The sequence below is a fragment of the Ceratotherium simum genome, chromosome 32 (assembly GCF_057802395.1).
Source record: "Ceratotherium simum simum isolate JZ-2026a chromosome 32, ASM5780239v1, whole genome shotgun sequence".
NCBI classification, from domain to species: Eukaryota; Metazoa; Chordata; class Mammalia; order Perissodactyla; family Rhinocerotidae; genus Ceratotherium; species Ceratotherium simum.
Window position 1 is genome coordinate 12,242,396 of NC_141931.1, and position 9,086 is coordinate 12,251,481.

Sequence of the window (9,086 nt, forward strand, 5' to 3'; positions counted from 1 at the left end):
AGTTGTTCCAGCACCAATTGTTAAAAAGACTACCCTTTCTCCACTGAACTGCCTTTGAATCTTTGTCAAAAATCAGTTTTCCATCAATGTTTGGGTCTATTTCTGGATTTTCTATTCTGTTCCATTAATCGATTTGTCTATCTTTACATCAACACCACAATGTGCTGATCATTGGGCTTGGAATCATCTAGCGTCAGCATGTAATTCTGTTCTTTTCCAAGGTTGTTTTGGCTATTTTAGGTCTTTTGTAGTTCAACATAAATTTCAGATTCAGCTCAATTTCTACAATTTTGATTGGGATTGCACTGACTCTACCCATACATTTGGAGATCGATATCATAACAATATTGAATCTCCTCACCGATGAATAAGATATGCCTCTCAATTATTTAGGTCATCTTTAATTTCTCTCAGCAGTATTTTGTAGTTTTCACTGTACAGGTCTTGCAAATCTTTTGTCAGATTTATCCTGAAGCATTTTGTATGTTTGATGCTATTGTATTGTTTTATTAATTTCAATTTCTGATTGTTTATTTCTAGAATATAGATTTGTATATTGATCTTGTATTCTGCAACTTTGCTAAACTCATTTTTAGTTCTCGTAACGTTTTTATAGATTTTATCAGATTCTCTACATAGACAATTATGTCATCGGTGAAGAAAGAGTTTTAGTTTTTCCTTCCTAATACCTTTGATTTCTTTTTCTTTCCTTATTGCACTGGCTAGAATCTGTACAATGTTGAGTAGAAGTGGTGAGAGTGAACATCCTTGTCTCTCTTAGAGGGAAAGCTTTCAATCTTTCACCATTAAGTATGATGTTAGCTATAAGTTTTTCATAGATACTCTATCGGATCAAGGAAATTCCCATCTATTTGTAGTCTGCTGAGAGTTTTTATCAGGAAGGGATGTTAGACTTTTGTCAAATGCTTTTTCTGTAGTTATTAAGACAATCATATGGTTTTTATCGTTTTCTTTTTTTAATTTGATTGATTTTCAAACGTTAAACCAAATTAGTACTACTCCTGTGATAAACTCCAGTTTGTCTGTTTTCTTATCTGTTTTATATATTGTTGGATTTCATGGATTAAATTTTTGCTTAGAGTTTTCACGTCTATGTTCATAAGGGATAGTGGCTGTAGTGTTTTTTCTTGTAATGTCTGTCTGGTTTTGTATCTGAGGAATAAGGAAACTGATTCAGATCCAGGGAAATTAAGTAGGTTGTCCATGGTCACACTGCTAGGTAGTTGAAGAGTTTGTAAAGTCCCCCTAAAGTTTAGAATTTAGAAACTATCGAGGAATAGCAGAAGTTTAACCTACCCATCTTCAATCCCCAATCCCAAATAAGGTTAAGAAATGAATTTAACATGTGACATTATGAAAAAACATGGAGTCCAGTCTAAGACCCAATTCGGAATATCTTACAATTAAAAGATGCATGACCTCAGTCAAGTATTCAATCTATCTCATCTTCAGTTTCCTTATCCCTAAGATGGGGTTATTGCAAGGATTAGAGATGACAGCTATTAGAACACCTAGCAAACTCTCTGGCACATAGTTGGTTTTAATAAATGTTAGTTATTGTTATGGAGATTTAATGAGGAAAGCAGTGATGGGTAAGCAGAGTTGACAACCAACCCATCCCTGCATTTCTGTGCATCCCCCCATTCCCAGAAAGACATTCCAAATACAGAGGGAGCCCCTCCCTCCCTACTGCCATTCTCCCTTACACCTGCTATAAGAACTCTTGCCTCATCTTTGCTTAGGCCCTTTCTGGTCTTGAAATGCCCCCTCTGCCCACCACCATTTGTTTAAATCCAGTTTAACTATCAACACCATGCATTAGTCTCTTATTAGCTCTATGGTCATAGCATGAACAAAACACTAGTTTATGTTCTACCTTCCACCTCATACACTGAGTGGTAGAGACTACTAGTTGCCTGCCCAATATCCATTCTCCTCTCTTTATTTACAAACAGATCTTTGATTTTATTGAGGGTAGCAATGTGCCTAGCTAAAATGTTACACCCACCAGCTCCTTTGTCACTAGTGGTGGTCATTTGACACAGTCTTGGCAATGATAGACAGAGACGTCACAGGAAGGCTTCCAGGAAAACTAGTTAAAGAGAAGCTGACTCAGTTAGCACCAGCTTTTTGTTCTTCCTTTTCTTTCTGCCTGGAAATTAGTCATGATGGCTAGAGCATTAGTAATCTTCTAATATACATGACAATGAGATCCACACCCTGATATTAAAGAAGGAGATGTCAGGAAGGGGCCCGGCTCCCTGACGACTCTGTGAAACCAACATATTGGGTTGCCTACCTTCAGATTTCCCACTACATGAGAGACAAATCCATATTTTCTTTAAACCACTGTTATTTGGGTTTTCTGTAACATGAAGCTGATACACTCTATATCTGGGGTCCTGAATTTGATTGTGAGAATCTTCTGGAAAGGCAAGATTCTGTAACTTTGTGTATGTCTATCATACTTCCCTGCAGACTATAAGTGCACAAGAAACAGCTATTCATAATAAAATCCTTAAAAAGATAAGATAGTGTGACTCAGAAAATGGGAGATCAGTTCAAAAGCCAGTTTGCTTTTCCCTACCAAAAAAAAATATTTGGGGAAAGTATGATGGAATGGAATAAACTTTGCACATTTTCTCCCCACTGAAGAAACCATATGCCTAAAGTTCAACATCAATGCTCATGTTTTTCTACTACAATCTAGAAAATACCTAGAAATGAACCAACTGGGATATACTTAACTAATATCTGTAAAAGATAGTCTTAAAGCATTAAAGGCAGTGAGTGAAGACTTGAATAAATGGTGTGATAGAACAAGTGTAGAATGATATAGGCCCTGGGTTTTGTTTTGAGCTCTTCCCCTAACCAGATACAGGTTTTTTGGGCCTTGGTTTGATCATCTGTAAAATAGCATGAGTGTAGGAGAGGGTGGCCCAGAACCAGAACTCACATGATATCTAAACTCTCAAGTCTGTAATCATATGACTTTTGGTGAAAAATGGAAAGTTAAACTCTCCTGCTGATCAGAAAGCTGAAATGGTGAAGACTAACGTCAGGTTCAAGTTAATTTACAGATTTAAGCAATATCGTTTATAATCCCAATGGGTTACTTTATAGAAATGGACAAAATAACCAAAATAAATGTGGAAAAAAGAATATTTTTGTAATAAAAGTAATACTGGCCTCACCAAATATTAAAGTGCGTTAACAAGTAGTTATCAAAATGGTCTAAGCAAAAATTAGGCCAAGGAGTTAAATAGAAAGTCCCTAAATTAATACATATTGAATATATTATAAACAAAGGGATATAAAATTATTCAATATATGTTTTGAGGGAAAGTGACTATCAATATGGGGAAAATAACCTTATGGTGTAAGGCTGAGACTGATAACTCACTTCAACCAAAAAAAATTAATTTTTGAGTTAAATTTAGTGTCATATATACATATGAAATAAAACAATGATACACATATCCATTTTGGAAGAAAAAGGATTTGGGGGCAATGGAAGCAATAAAAGGAATTACCAATGAACTGTTGCAAAAGTTGACAGATTCAGGTGCATGAAAATTAAAATACATACATACATACATACGAACCACGAAATAAAGAACAAAAGATGATTAGTCCCTGAATTAGTCAGAGTTCTCCAGAGACACAGAACCCATAGAAGATATATATATATACATACAGTACAGAGAAATTTACTATAAGATATTGGCTCACATGATTATGGAATTTGAGAAGTCTGTAAGCTGGAGACCCAGGAAAGCCAGTGGTGTTATTTGAAGGCCTGAGAGCTAGAGAACATTCCAGTCTGGATCTGAAGGCCTGAGAACCAAGAGCGTGGAGGGCAGAAGACTTGTCTTAGCTCAAGCCTTCAGGCAGAGCGTGAATTCAACCCTCCTCCACCTTGTTGTTCTATTCAGGCCCTCAACGGATTTGATGATGTCCGCCCACAATGGGGAGGGACACCTGCTTCACTCAGTTCACACCAGTTCAAATGCTAATCTCTTCCAGAAACATCCTCACAGACACACCTAGAAATAGTGTTTAACCAGTTATCTGAGCATCCTGTGGACCAGTCAAATTGATACAAAAAATTAACCATAACAGTCCCTAATTTGGAAAAGTAAAAAAGAAAACAACAGGGAAGCATTGTAATAACCTATAAACATTTACTATTATGAATATAAGGAAAATTAATATTATCTATGTGGGCAATAGTCAAGTCTGACTAGACAGATGGTTAAAGGATATGAGCAGATGGTTTGCACAAGGGAAAACACAAATAGTGAACAAATGCTTGGGAAAATGTTTGGCTTCGCTAATAATTAAGGAATTGGAAATTAAAATAGCCCAATATACTACCTCATACATATTAAATTGTTAATAATAAATTTTTTTAAAATCAAAGTTAATAGCACTTTGGGGACTCAGGTATACTTATACATTGCTTGTAGAAATAGTGGCATAATTTTTCTGGAAAGAAATCTGACAACATGTACCAAGGATCACAGAACTCATTATATCCTTTCATTTGGCAAATCTGCTTTGGGGAGCAAATCCCAAGGAAAGAACTCTATAAGGGGAAACACCTGATTTTTGTAAAGATATTTATAGCCATGCCTTTCATAATGGTAGAAGAATCCAAAATCGTTAACAGCCAGGAAATGGCTAAGTAAATCTTGACATAGTAATACGATGAAACATTATATAGCCATTAAAATGTCAAAAATGAAGATTATCTGGATTTATGAATGATATATATGAAATAATGTCAAGGGGGAAACAGTAGAACACAAAATAGTTAATACCTAGGAATAATAACATGTAAAGTATACACTATGAAATTGATCCGTTCTGAAGCATAAAATTTTGGAAGAAAATATTTTTTGGTGAAAAAATACTTTTTTTGTACTTTTCAAATGATTTTCTTTTTAATTTCACAAATGCTTCATATTCCTTTTAGATAAATTAGACAATAGAACTATGCAAAAAAAATTTTGAACGCTTTCTCAGAAATCTTGACTGATAATATTTTAGTGCGTATTCTTTCAATCTTTTTCATATATATTGTAGTTGGTATGTTTTAGTTACTTCCCCTTCTCCTTGAACTATACTCTGATTTTTCTTTGAAGAATACACTCCTCCTCCCTCCCAACCCCATTCTCAGTTATGTGGTTTGGATAAGATGGATGTAAAGCTAGGTTTCTCCACCTCGGTACGTTAGACATTTTGGGCCAAATAATTCTTTCATGTGTGTTGGAGTAGGGGGGGAGCTGGTTATCCAATGCGTTGTAGGACATTTAGCAGCATTCCTGGCCTCTACCCACTAGAGGCCAGTAGCATCCTCCTTCAGTTGTGACATTGCCAAATGTTCCCTGGCAAAAGCACCCTCAGTTGGGAACCACTTTTAGGATACAGATGACTGTATCCTAAAACAATTTAAACTATTGTTTAGTGTGTTAAAATCTCACATAAGAGGTGTTATACTGTCAGTATGCTTTTATAGCTTGATTTTATCATTCAGTATTTTATTTTTCAAAGATTTATTGAGATAAATAGGTAGATAGATAGGCAGACAGACAAATATAGATCTAGTTCTATAGTTCATTCATTTTAATTGCTGTATAGAATGACTTGTATCGATACACCAAAGGATATCCATTATTCTACTTAGAGACAGTGGGGTGTTTTTGTTCTTCAGCTGTTATAGACCATGCTACCATGCTGCAAATGAACAACTTTGTACAAACCTCCTTGTTCATGCAAGATTTCTCTAGAGTAGACATCTAGAGGTGGAACTACTGGATCAAAGGAGAATTCATCTTCAGTTTTCCTTGAACTTCCCCTATTGCTTCAAAGTGGTGGTACCAACAATGTACATGACCCTCTATTTCCCCACATCTTCACTGATATTTCATGTTATGAGATTTACTAACTTTTGCCAATATGATGGGTTCAAAATAGAGTTTCATTAATTTTTAATTTTCATTTTCCTGATCATTAATGGGGTTGAGAATCTTTTCAGACATTTACTTGCCACTAAGGTTTTTCTATCTGTGAATTGTGTGTATTCTTCTCTCATTTTCTTTTAGATTGTTTCTCCCTTTACTACAGCTTTGTTGGAATTCTTTATTATTATGCACACAAATTATTTGTTGATTGTATGGTTTCAATTCAATTTTTTCCCCTTAAGTGAATTAGATTTTTACTTTTCTCATGATATCTTTTGTATAGAAGTTTTAATTTTTAAGTAGTCAAATTTATCTACCTTTACTTTTAGCAAGTAAAAGGTAGATAGTAAGTAAATCTACCTTTTTTTTAGTTTGTTTATGCCCTTTTATTGTTTATTCCCATATGTGTGTATGTGTATAATTTTCCACAAACAGTACATACTATTGTCATCGTACTGTTTGTATCTTTTTCCAAATTGCTTATCTTAATATTTTGTTTTAAAATTTTACCTGTATGGATTTTTAAAATCTATTTTATTTATTTTAGTGGATCTTATGTAACAATGATATTCACATATGGTATCTTCTAAAGCTTATAGCTTTGCTTTTCACATTTAAGGTTTTAGTCTACCTGAAATTAGTTTTTGTGTGTAGTGTGAAGTAAGGATCTAATTTTGTCTTTTCTACATGGAGAGCCAATTGTCAGAAGCATTTATTAAATGATTTATTAAAAAGTCTATTCTGTTCCATTGGTTTATTTGTCTCTCCCTGTACCAACACCACAGTTTCAATACTATACTTTTATAAGCCTTAATATTTGGCAAATATAAATTTCCCTTCTTCAAAAGTGTATGGCTATTCTTGGCTCTTCATTCATCCAAATGAAATATAGGATCACCTTCCATATGAAATTTAGTTGCCTAAAAATAGCTCTATTGGAATATTGTTTAGAATTGCATTGAATTTATAAATTAAGGGGCAGACAATTGCTATTTTTGAAAATATTTATCAAAATAATGTAGCTCTCCATTTATTTAGGTTTTCTTTTATATTTTTCTATAGTTTTATGTTATTATCAATAAAGAGGTTGTTCCATCTTTTGTTAGATTTAGTCATAGAAACCTTGTAACTTTTATTGCTATTGTGTGTGTTTAATTACATATTCTAATTTCTAATTATTTCTTGTTTGTGTATTTGAATGCAATTTTAGTATAGCGATATTTTATCCAGTAATCTTTCAAACTCTCTTCTTATATTCAACAGTTTGTCTTGAAGAGTTTCTTGCATTTTCTATGAAAATAATCTTATCGTCACATCATCCTTCTTCCTTGCCAGTCCCTATATCTTTAATTTCTTATTGTGTTGGCTTGGACCTCCAACAAATGTTGAATAGATGTAGTGAGAGTAGCCACGCTTGTTTTCTTCCTGAAGGAACAAAAGGAAATGCTTCTAACATTTCTCCAATACACGTGATGTTTGTTGTAGAGTTTTGGTAATCTTTACTAGATGTAGATGTTCTCTTCTATAGTTTACTAAGAGATTTTGTCATGAGTGAGTGTTGAATTTTATTTGTTGACTTTCCTGTATCTAGTGAGGTAATTATATGGCCTTTCTATTTTACTACGTTAATGTAGTGTATTGTGTTAATAGATTTTCTACGAATATTAAGCCATCATTTAAATCTTGGTCAACTTGGTCACGATGTATTTTTTTACATATTTTTAGATAGTTTGCCAGTATTTTATTTAGGATTTTCACATTTATATTCAAAACTAAGTTTACTTTGTAATTTTCCTTTCTCATAATGCCATTGCCTGGTTTTAATATCGAACTTACACTAGCCTTACCAAATGAGTCTAGAAGCCTTATGTATATTGTTCGAAATCAATGTAGCTATGTATCATAATTTTAATGGATTCACTATTGTTTGGATGTATCATAATTTATTTACAAATTGAAGAATATACTATGTGTATAGTTTGTCAATAATTTTAATTGTGAAGATGGTACATATTTTATAAAACCAATTTTTAAATGATCTGTTATCTTCCTGATCTATGTAGTTCTGCCTCCATATCACAGAGGTTACCTGGCCAAATCGTTGTGGCTGGCACTTACTCTTAGTTGAGATTCAGTTCCCCCTCCAGAGAACTGACACTGCTTACTGCTCTGAAGACTGGCATCATTTCAGATGCCCTGGGTTGGCCCAGGGATCTTTGAGTTGGTCTTTGATCTCCCGGGCCAACTTGTCTCTATTCCAGACTATGCAAATTTGTTTTCTTCCATTAAAATGTGAAGGCTTTCTCTGCCTTCTGTGCTCCTCTGAGTCCTCTGCTTTCTGAGGCAAATCTAAATTTGTTTCTATCTTCTTCAAGGGAGTCAGCCATTTTCTGACACTCTAGAGTGATCCAGAGAGCTGAATTCTGACTCATAGTAATTTCCTTGTTAGTCTCTCCCTCCACTCACTTTCCTTTTCATGAGCCTTTCTGTTTACCTATGCAATAGAGTTTCAGGACAGTTTCCACTGGCTTTTTGTTATATCTTTACAAGTACTCAATGTGGTCCTTAAAATCCAAATATCATCCTCCTGTGGCAGAGGAATATTTCAACACAGGGGGAGGTTGAGGTCTTCCTCCAGTCGCATTTTATTTTCACTGGGTCAACTGAACAAGTCTTTCAGAAGAAACATCATTTGTGCCTTTGAGCACCTTCAGCAACTTCTTCAAAATCATGGTGGCAAATCTCTGAACATATTTACAGGGGATGGTGAATCTTCTCTCTCCAGATGGCTCGCCACAACAAGTTAATCCCATTTCATGTTACCGGTAATTGAATTCTCCCCTGAGAAGGAAATTGTATGAGATCCATGAACATTTGATGTATGGATATTTCTAAACGGCCTGACTTGGAAAAGATTAAAACAGCCTTCTATTCCCAATCCCTCAGACCTCCTCACCGGCAGGACCCAGATTTTAATCTGCTCCAGGTGGCTAAACTCAGGAAGGTTTATAGCTCTCAGCATCTTCAATTAATGCCAAGTGTAATCATAGTTGGCAGAGTGCAGGGTGTTCTGGCACACTGAAGGGATGGGCATAGAAC